Here is a 10591-nt window from a genome sequence, read left to right as displayed (position 1 = left end):
AAGTCCTAATCTCTGGTACCTCAGAATGTAACTATATTTGGAGATAGGGTCTTTAAAGGGTTACTTAAGTTACATGAGGTTATTAGAGGTGGGTCCTACTTCAATAGGACTCGTGTCCTTATAAGAAGGGAAGGTAGGCTGGCGCGGTGGCTCATGCCTGTTAATCCCAGCACTTTGGGAGGCCGAAGCAGGCGGATCACTAGGTCAGGAGATCGAGACCATCCTGGCCAACACGGCGTGAACCTGGGAGGTGGAGCTTGCAGTGAGCCAAGACTGCACCACTGCACTCCAGCCTGGGCGACAGAGCAAGACTCCATCACAAAAAAATTTTTTGTGTGTGTGGTGGCCAGGCACAGTAGCTCACTCCTGTAATCCCAGCACTTTGGGAGGCTGAGGCGGGTGAATCACCCAAGGTCAGGAGTTTGAGACCAACTCCGTCTCTACTAAAAATAAAACAAAAATTAGCCGAATGGGTGGCATGCACTTGCAATCCCAGTCACTTGGAAAGCAAGGCAGGAGAATCGCTTGAACCTGGGAGGCGGAGGTTGCAGTGAGCCGAGATCACACCACTGCACTCCAGCCTGGGTGGCAGAGCAAGACTGTCTCAAAAAAAGAAAAAAAAATTTTATTTTTTAGAGGTGGGGTCTTAATCTGTCGCCCAGGCTGGTCTTGAACTCATAGGCTCAAGCAATCTTTCCTCCTCTGCTTCCCAAAGTGTTAAGATTATAAGCATGAGCCACCATGCCCCGCCCTTGCCAATGTCTTGATGTAGGATTTGTAGCCCCCAGAACTATGAGAAGATAAATTTCTGTTAAGCCCACCAATCTGAATATTTTGTGATGGCAGCTCTAGCAGACTAATACATAAACCCCACTTGGGTCATGGTATATTATTTTCTTAAATCATGTGGGCCTTGTGTTTTGCGATGTGCTTGCTTGATAAATTTATTCCTTTTCCTCTAGTATAGGGGTGGCAAACTATAGCTCACGGGCCAAATCCAGCTCAATGTCTGTTTTTGTAAATATAATTTTATCAAAACATAGCCACACCCACTTATTGACATGTCATGTATGGTTGCTTTTGTGCTACAGTAGCAGGCTGGTGTAGTTAGACTACCAAATCTAAAATGTTTACTATCAGATGCTTTAGAAAAATTTGCTGACCCTGCTCTACTAGACACTTAAGATGGGCTTGCATGTGCAGTATTTTCTGAGTTGTGCATTTTGTAAACAGTTCTTTTTTATCAACTAGATGTTTTAAAAACAGCATGAATGGATGGATATAAAATCCTTGGCTTGCATCTTTGTTCCTTAAGTTTCTAGAAAATGCTGAAAATGCTGTATCACTACTGCCTTGCTTTGTATATTGCTTTTAAGAAAGCTGATGCCAACTATTTTGGCTACCAGACTCCATAATAAACCACCTACCCTAAAAAGCATGGCTTGGCCGGGCGCGGTGGCTCAAGCCTGTAATCCCAGCACTTTGGGAGGCCGAGACGGGCGGATCACGAGGTCAGGAGATCGAGACCATCCTGGCTAACACAGTGAAACCCTGTCTCTACTAAAAAATACAAAAAACAAGCCGGGCGAGGTGGCGGGCGCCTGTAGTCCCAGCTACTCGGGAGGCTGAGGCAGGAGAATGGCGTAAACCCGGGAGGCGGGGCTTGCAGTGAGCTGAGATCCGGCCACTGCACTCCAGCCTGGGCGACAGAGCTAGACTCCGTCTCAAAAAGAAAAAAAAAAGCATGGCGTAAAGTAAGAACCATTTTAATTATAATTTCACAGTCTTTGGAGTTAGGAATTTGGGTAGGGCTTGGCTGGATGATTCTTCTGTTCCCTGTGGCTTCAGCTGAGGTCACTCAGTGGTATTCTGCTGATGTAGGGCTTTCATGATGATTTCACTCATACCAGCAAGAATCAGCTAGGTCCTCTCCTTCTCCATGTAGGACCTTTCTGGGGAGTTACATGTTTTACATAGCAGCTCAGGGCTTTAAAAATAAGTGTTCCTGGCCGGGCGCGGTGGCTCACGCCTGTAATCCCAGCACTTTGGGAGGCTGAGGCAGGTAGATCACAAGGTCAGGAGTTTGAGACCAGCCTGGGCCAACATGGTGAAACCCCGTCTCTACTAAAAATACAAAAATTAGCAAGGCATGGTGGTGGGTACCTGTAGTCCCAGCTACTCGGGAGGCTGAGGCAGGAGAATCGCTTGAAACTGGAAGGCAGAGTTTGCAGTGAGCAGAGATTGTGCCACTGCACTCCAGCCTGGGTGAAAGAGAAAAACACAATCCAAAAAAAAAAAAAAAAAAAAAAAGGGTTCCCAAAGACCAAAGACCCAAACCCAAGTGGACACTTCAAGACTTCTTGTGACCTGGGATTGGAAATCCCAGAATATTGCATGTTCTATTTGCCGAACAATTCAGTAAGGCCAGCCTGGATGGAGAGGAATGATAAAAAAAAATTGGCAGCCACCTTTAAAGTACTGCAGCCCAATTTTCTTTTCTTCTTCTTTTTTTTTTTTTGAGGCGGATTTTCGCTCTTGTTTCCCAGGCTGGAGTGCAATGGCGCAATCTTGACTCACTGCAATCTCCGCCTCCCGGGTTCAAGCGATTCTCCTGCCACAGCCTCCCAAGTAGCTGGGATTACAGGCATGCACCAGCATGCCTGGCTAATTTTTTGCATTTTTAGGAGAAACAGGGTTTCACCACGTTAGCCAGGCTGGTCTCGAACTCCTGACCTCCGGTGATCTGCCCGCCTCAGCCTCCCAAAGTGCTGGGATTATAAGTGTGAGCCACCACGCCTGGCCTACAGTCCAATTTTCTTACCCTTTTAAACAATTTGAACTTTGTACACGCAAACCTCGAAGATTATTATTATTATCAGTTTAATAGTGTAAATAGCATAGCTCTCAGAGATCAGCCTCTGGCAGTTTTCCCAGGTAAATGTAGGCCTTACAGGTTCATATCTTATTTTCAGAAAGATTCTTAGATTATAGCTTCAACATATGTAGAACTCCAGTGACACATATGTTAGATATTCTTTGCTTGTATTCAAATGACATTCCAAAAAGAGACAGAAACAAGCACAAAGGTGTGGAGCCAAGGGGAAGTGGAAACATTTCAGGAGTTTGTATGGTGTGTGTGGAGGAAGCAACAGAAGATGGACTAGAGAGAATGGGCAAGGTCTAGATTAAGGGAAGTGCTAGACAGTGACACCAGGGGTGGTAAATTTTTGAAAGTTTCCTCTAACCTGCAGAATGGAAGATGGATTGGAAGCAGCAAGACTGGCAGGGAGACCACATAAAAAGCTGCTGCATGGCCAGGTGCAGTGGCTCACGCCTGTAATCCCAGCACTTTGGGAGGCCAAGGCAGGTGGATCACTTGAGGTCAGGAGTTCGAGACCAGGCTGGTCAACATGGCGAAACCCTGTCTCTAACTAAAAGTATAAAAATTAGCCAGGTATGGTGACGGTCGTCTGTAATCCCAGCTACTCAGGAGGCTGAGGCAGGAGAATCTGGTGAACCTGGAAGGCGGAGGTTGCAGTGAGCCAAGATCGTGCCACTGCACTCCAGCTTGTGTGACAGAGTAAGACTTCATCTCAAAACAAACAAACAAAGCTGCTGCATTAGTTTAGGTGAGAGGGCCTAAGAGGGATACATTCTAGTTATTTATTTATGAGGAAGCATCAGTGGGACTTAGTGGTTGTTGGGTATGGCATCAGGGCAGAGGGGTGGAGGGAGAAGAAGAAATCAAGAATGGTCCCCCAGTTTCTGAACTGGGCAACTGGGTGGACAGTAGTTTAGACATGTAGAGTGTGGGGTATCTCTAGGACACCCAGTAGAGAAGTCTGGCGGGCTTTTGTGAATATGGAACCAAAATGAGTGGCCCGAGCTAGAGACAGTGCACTTGGGAGTTGCCGATATGCGGCCGATGAAGACACGGCGTGGATGGAATGGTCCAGGGAGAATGTGTGGAGTGAGACCAGCTGAAGAGAGAATCTGTGAAACTGAGAAGTGGTCACAGGGGTTAAGAAAGGAGTCATGCCATGACACCAAGGGAGTTTCAGAAAGAGTGGGGTACTCTGTCAAATGTCACTGAGAGTTCTAATACTATGAGGACTCAAAGACGGCTTGTGGTATTTAGGATCAAACAAGCCACTCATGACTGAGAGCAATGCAGTGATGTGGTGTGGACAGAAACTACATAGGTTTGAGGAGCTGAGGAACTGCTAAGGAGGTAGAGATAAGGGTAGATGACTTTCAAGACATTTGTGAAGGAAAACTCAGAGAGGGACTAGTAACTGAAGCAGAATCTAGAGGGACAGAGAAAGGGTTTCTTCCTTTTTCTTGAGGACAGGAAAAGCTTAAACATGTATAGATGATTAAGGAAAGAGATGAGTAAAGAGAAGCTGGTAATTTTGGAGTGAGAGGGGGAGAATGATTGAAAGGTGTTTGAGAAGTTTTCTGAGGATGTGGGAAGTGAAGAAATAGAGAACAGAGATGGAGATGCCAATACAGTGTCCTTGAAATATTTAATTCCCTTACGGTTTATGATTGTCTAGCCCACATATTGAAATTACCTTGGTTTCAATCAATGGAACAAACATATCAAGCAATATTTACACATTTATTTTATATTATTTACACATCTTTTCTCGGAATAACAGAATCAATGTTTAATACCTCTCAATGCCTTCCACATAGTGGGTGCTCAAAAAGGGCAAATGAAGAGGCTATATGTCTCTTACCTGATTCTGAGTATCTTCATATGTACAAAACATAGCCAAGACCATGCCTACAAGAGATAAGTCTCCTCAAGCATGAAAATATTCACACTTCATATATGAAAGGTAAGATGTCCATCTTTTTTTTTTTTTTTCTTTTGAGACGGAGTCTCACTTGGAGTATAGTGGTGCGATCTCGGCTCACTGCAACCTCTGCCTCCTAGGTTCAAGCGATTCTCCTGCCTCAGCCTCTCAAGTAGCTGGGATTACAGGCGTATACCACCACGCCCGGCTAATTTTTGTATTTTTAGTAGAGACAGAGTTCTGCCATGTTGGCCAGGCTGGTCTCGAACCCCTGATCTCAAGTGATCTGCCCGCCTCAGCCTCCCAAAGTGCTAGGATTACGTGTGTGAGCCTTGACACCCAGCCAAAAATGCTCATCTTTTGAGGAACCTATTTGTTCCCATTTAACAAAGTTGGTTATCAGCATTTCCTTCACCATAGGAGTTTAAAAATAAAAAGAGGAGAGGAGGAGGAAGAGGGTGTTCTAAAGGCAGGCAGGCAGGCAGCAGCAGGAGGTGGCACGATCTGCCTTACCATAAGGTGCCAAAAAACAGTGAAAACCATACTCCCAGCATGCAAGCCTGGGGTCGCTTAGCTCTGGAGCTTACAGCCTTCATCATTGACCAATAGCCCCTAAAGGACGTTGCTGTTTTGAGTCTTAAGTAACGTTGAGAAAAATGACCATTTGAACCATTTACAAAGTCCTTGCTATATCCTAATTTGGCATCATCTCCTGTATTTCACACAGTTTGGAAAGAATTCTATAAAAGATGGATAACAGTAAAACACAAAAAAGCTGGTGCTTTGATGGTAAATCTGACTGCCCCTGGCTCCTTTGCCCAAGCTGTTTTCCCGGCCCTAGTGTCCTCCCTTTTTCCTCTTAGGACTTCTTTTTCTTCCTTCGAGGCTGACCATAAATGCCGCCTCTTCCAGGAAGCCCTCTGCGGCGTCCAAACGGAAGTCATCTCTAGCTTCCGTGCCTTCCCACAGCATCGTACTGTGGCTTGGCTCTGCACAGGTCACCGGACTTGGTTGTGTACACGGCTGTTTTCCCCGCTAAGTTTGGGGAGCCTCGAGCCCAGGCTCTGTGACCGTGATCTTGCGCCCACAGGTACCTGGTGCGGCGCGGGGTGAACGCCGCGGCTGAGCGAGCTTGCGGAGTTCATGGGGGTCACTAGGGCAGAGGCTTGTGCCCTAGGCGCAGAGAATGATTCACGGGGTGGCTCTTTGCATTCTTTGCCCAGTAGTCACGTTGGGCCGGGCACCCCGCCGGCGGATACCTGCGGATGGAAAGGCACTCGGCCCGGCGCCAGAGAGGGGGAGAAGCCTGGATGCAGCCAGCTTCCCGCCTGCCCGGAACCGCGGGGGCGGGGTGAAGGGGGTGCTCGGCCTCTCCCGCCCCCTCCTCGCGCGCGGAAGCCACGCCCCCGGTCGCGCGCTCGCGCTGGGCGCGCGCCCGCCCCTCCGCCCTCAGCCCTCGCGCCCTCGCGCCGGGGGCGGGCGCTGCGCGTGCCGGGCGGGGAAGCGGTGCGAGCCAGGCGCTGCGAACGTTCGCCGCGGGGGCGGCTCCGGGGCCTGAGTGGGCGCCGCCGCTGCCTCAGCCGAGGGGGCCGGGCCGGAGCGTGAGGAGGAGTGAGGCCGCAGGAGACCTTCCCGACGCCCCCTGCTCCGGCAGGGAAGTGAGCAAGGTGGGGGTCTGCGGCCGCCGCCGGGGCTGCGGGGAGCAGAGCCGGGCTGGAGCCTCGCGCCCGCGAGGTGCGGGACGGGAGCCCGCGCTGCGCCGGGACTGGGGACCCGGGAGTCTGCGGGTGCGGCGCCGCGGCAGGCGGGGAGGGCGCGGGGAGCAGGGGCCACTGCACCGCGCGGGGCTGCTAGGTGGGACGGCGCGGCCGGCCGCGGAGGGACAGGCAGAGGGGATGCTGTGGAGCCCGGGCCGGAGAGGGGGGGTCTCGGGGTCCGGAACGCGCCGGGGCACGGGCGCGAGCTGGGGCGCGGCGCCGGGCTGATGCTGCCCGATCCCGGCTCGCCTGGAGGCGGCTCTGCATTAGGTGCTGAAGGGGCGAGTGAGGCAGGTCCTGGCAGAGGGCAGGTGAGGCGGGCAGGCCCTGGCAGAGGGAAGGATATTTATTTCAGATCACCCCAAATCACTTTTTCCCGAGGCGCCTAATAGCGAACCTGTCCGGGAGGTCACCCTGGTCAGGAAAGTGTCCCGAGAGGAGGATGCCGGTAACGAATACTTGCCCTTAAATTCCCGTGCCAGGCCTTGGGATTAGGAAGACCTTCCAGCTACTGTGAGTAGAGACCCGTAGTCAGCACTGGGGCCACGAAATAGTATGAAACGCCCTCTTGTTATTGAGGTGCTGGCAGTGTGGCTGTGAAGATATGCACATAAAATACAAAAGAGCGTCCAATTTTATGTTTCATGCCCTATTCACTTTAGGTCTCTTTTGTCTTTTCCCGGTATTAGGAAATTGAAGCCATAATTTGCGTGGTTTTGGGGATAAAGTGGAAAGGTCAAATAAGCCTATGGGAGAAATTTGGGAGAGTTTCGAAGGCTCCTACGGGTACCATTTAAAGGGGGCTCTCAGAGGGGAAAAAAGACATTTGGAAAGAAAGGAAGTTTCCTTCCTTCTCAACTAGAAGTAAGCTCCATGACAATTCACTGCGAAGCCTTCAGAATGTTGCCTGGCTCACAGCGGTCGAGCCATAAATGTCTATTGCATGAATGAATGGACAAGCAAGGTTTGGCCACATTTGCCATGGAGCAGTGTCAGTCACTCTAGTGTTAGGTTCCACAAGTTCTCTCTCTCTGCCTTTTTTTTTTTTGCCATGCCAGGCAACCCAGTTTCTAAGGTCTGGGCACGTTAAAGCAATGGCTAAGGCGGCGAGGTCTTGGTTTCTGTGGCCATGCTACCACTTTCCCATGTGTCTTACATGTTGGCTGTCAAGAGCTTGCTCCTTGGGCTGTTGCTTGAGATCATCCCATTTTGTTCCTTCTCCCATTGGCTTTTTCCTGTCACTTGAGAAGGAAGAGGGTAGTGTTGTCTAGAAAACACTTTTTCATTTTCATCCTAGTTCTTGGATCTTAGACCTGTAGTGCGAGGCTGTCGGTGCCTCTGCTTTTCTGTAAGGGCTGGAATCCTACCTGTCCTCTGCCTTGGTTGAATCTCTGAACTCTGGAGCTCCAGGCTGCTGTTTCAGTAACCTGGGTTGCAGTGCCTGTTGGGTTACTTTGTTTGCCAAATTAAAACTTGACCTTTTATGAGTTCTCTGAGGATTTTTATCATAATGCATAAGTGGAATTGCCTTTCAAAGGGGTTGTGCAGTCAAGGTAGTGCTGGTAGTTTTTGGATGTCCACTATGTACGAGAGACAAATTTCTACCTATGGTTAGAAAATTAGACTCAGAACCAAGAGAATTTCAACTTATTGTTTTATTTTTTGTCTTATGTTACCTCAGGGCCTTAGTTTCTTCGTGTGAAAAATAAGAGTAATAATCAAAATCTGGCATTGTATAGGAAGTCTTGAATAAGTAAATTTATTTCTCCTGTTTGAATTACATGAGCATCAGAGCTGTGGCGTCTAGTTGTGTAGATTGTATACTGCCCAGCTTTAGGGAGCACCATTCACATTGGAGTCCCCGTGCCTGGAAGTCCTGGAGTTGTGTAGTGCGTACTCTGTGTGTGTATAGCCAGCAGGTCTCTTGTTGAGAGGTGCGTAGGTTCTACAATATTGGGTGCCTTATTCCAGGCTCTCTCGATGATATTTTGTTTATGTATTTATTTTAAAACCAACTTTTTGATGTATAGTGGACACAATAAAATGTACAGATTTCCCATGCGCGGTTGGATGAGTTTTGGAAAAATGTGTACAGTAGTCCCCCTATTAGCCTCATCCAAGAGCACCAGTGGATGCCTGAAGCCACAGCTGATTCCAAACACTATGTAGACTGTTTTTTTCCCTATACTTAAGCACCTATGATAAAGTTTTAACTTATAAATTAGGTACCATGAGAGATTAATGATTTCTCTTAGGCATATGTTTGGCTTCTCTGTGGCATATCCCAATTGCCAGCATCACTACTCTCGCACTTTGGGTTTATTATTAAGTAAAACAGTGGTTACTTGAACACAAGCACTGTGATACCATGACAGTCAATCTGATCATTGAGACAGCTACTAAGTGAGTAACCAGAGGGTGGCTTATGCAGTGTGGATATGCTGGACAAAGGAATGGCTCACATCCCAGGTGGGACAGAGTGGGATGGCACAAAATTTCATCAGGCTGTTCAGAATGGTACACAACTTAAAACTTACAAATTGTTTATTTCTGAGTGGGGGACTGCTGTATACTTTGTAACCAGCATTCCAATCAAGAAATTTCCATCGCCCCAGAACGTTCCCTTATGCTGGTTTGCAGTCCATTCTCTATCCTCCCCACTCCCTTTTATTGATTTCGAATTACATGAGCATCAGAGCTGTGGCGTCTAGTTGTGTAGATTGTATACTGCCCAGCTTTAGGGAGCACCATTCACATTGGAGTCCCCGTGCCTGAAGTCCTGGAGTTGTGTAGTGCGTACTCTGTGCTGCAACTCTGCAGGTCACTCAGAACACACACTCACTTGTCAGATACCCAAACAGTACAGACAGAATAAAGGCCCCCTTGACCTACACACGGAAACAAGTTATCAGTTTTTGTGGTCTTTCCAGACTATTCTCTATGTATTTTCCTGTATATATAGGGAACACACACACTTGTCAGATACTCAAACAGTACAGACAGAATAAAGGGCCCCTTGACCTACTCATGGAAACTGAAGTTATCCGTTTTTGTGGTCTTTCCAGACTATTCTCTGGGTATTTTCATGTATACATAGGTAATACAGAATAAAAAAAGAGCAGTTTTTTCTCCTCTGCATTAATGACATCATACCGTACACAGTGTTCTGCAGTTTTTTCCCCTAACAGAATGATTGTGAGATCTTTTCATGTTGGAACACAGGAATCAACCTGAGTCGTTTTAACTACTACACAATCTCTTATGTAGTATGTATTGTAGTTTATTTAGTATTCTCATTAAGGACCGTTGCTGCAGTGAATGAAAAAATACAATTGCTGGGTCAGAGGTACGCATGTTACTTCATAATTAATGGGGCTATAACCATGTTGCTACTTGTGGATTTAATCCATTTATTTTTAACTGCTTAGTGTGTTCAGTTGTAGGCTTTTTTTTTTTTTTTGAGATGGGGTCTTGCTCTGTTGCCTAGGCTGGAGAGCAGTGGCACTTCAGGGCTCAAGTGATTCCCCCAAGTAGCTGGGACTACACTTGCGTGCCACCATGCCTGGCTAATTTTAAAATTTTTTGTGGAGATGCAGTCTCGCCATGTTGCTCAGGCTGGCAAGCGATCCTCCCAAAGTGTTGGGATTACAGGCATGAGCCCCTACACCTGGCCCAGTTGTCGACTTACATCACAGCGTATGTATCCTTTTACTCACTGAGGAACAGTTGGGTTCCTTTAGATGCTGATTCTTCAATGGGTCTGTGTGTTACAAATGCATCCTGCCAGCCCTAGGCTTTTCTTTCCCTTTGTTAACAATGTATTTGGTTGTATATACCATTTAAGTTTAATGTCATATTTATGAAAAATTTCCCTTAAATGGCTTGTTTTTTTTCGGGTGTGTATCTGGTTTAAGAAAATTTTCTGTCTCTCATGGTGTTAATGATATATTCTTATATTTTCTTCCAAAAGTTTAAAAAAGTTTTGCTTTCCATATGGAATTTATTTCTATGTATGGTATAATGAAGAGATAC

The 10591-nt window shown here is 47.4% G+C and overlaps 1 protein-coding gene across 14 annotated transcripts in view; it reads left to right on the top strand.

The window, feature by feature from the left end:
• Positions 1 to 5768: 5768 nt before the first annotated feature.
• The window catches only part of DTNB (dystrobrevin beta), a 301137-nt gene continuing 296314 nt past the window's right edge, over positions 5769 to 10591 (top strand). For 11 of the 14 annotated variants that reach the window (XR_003309546.1, XM_023230088.1, XM_023230082.1 and 8 more), the window contains exon 1: positions 6215 to 6469. The gene's annotated coding sequence lies outside the window, so the exon portion shown is untranslated. Of the gene's footprint in view, positions 5893 to 6188; positions 6470 to 10591 lie in introns of those variants that run through there. The other 3 variants (XM_023230081.2, XM_023230086.1, XM_031934208.1) reach the window with 3 other exon arrangements.

The sequence above is a fragment of the Piliocolobus tephrosceles genome, chromosome 15 (assembly GCF_002776525.5).
Source record: "Piliocolobus tephrosceles isolate RC106 chromosome 15, ASM277652v3, whole genome shotgun sequence".
In the NCBI taxonomy this organism is placed as follows: domain Eukaryota; kingdom Metazoa; phylum Chordata; class Mammalia; order Primates; family Cercopithecidae; genus Piliocolobus; species Piliocolobus tephrosceles.
This window is presented reverse-complemented; position numbering and strand designations above follow the sequence as displayed.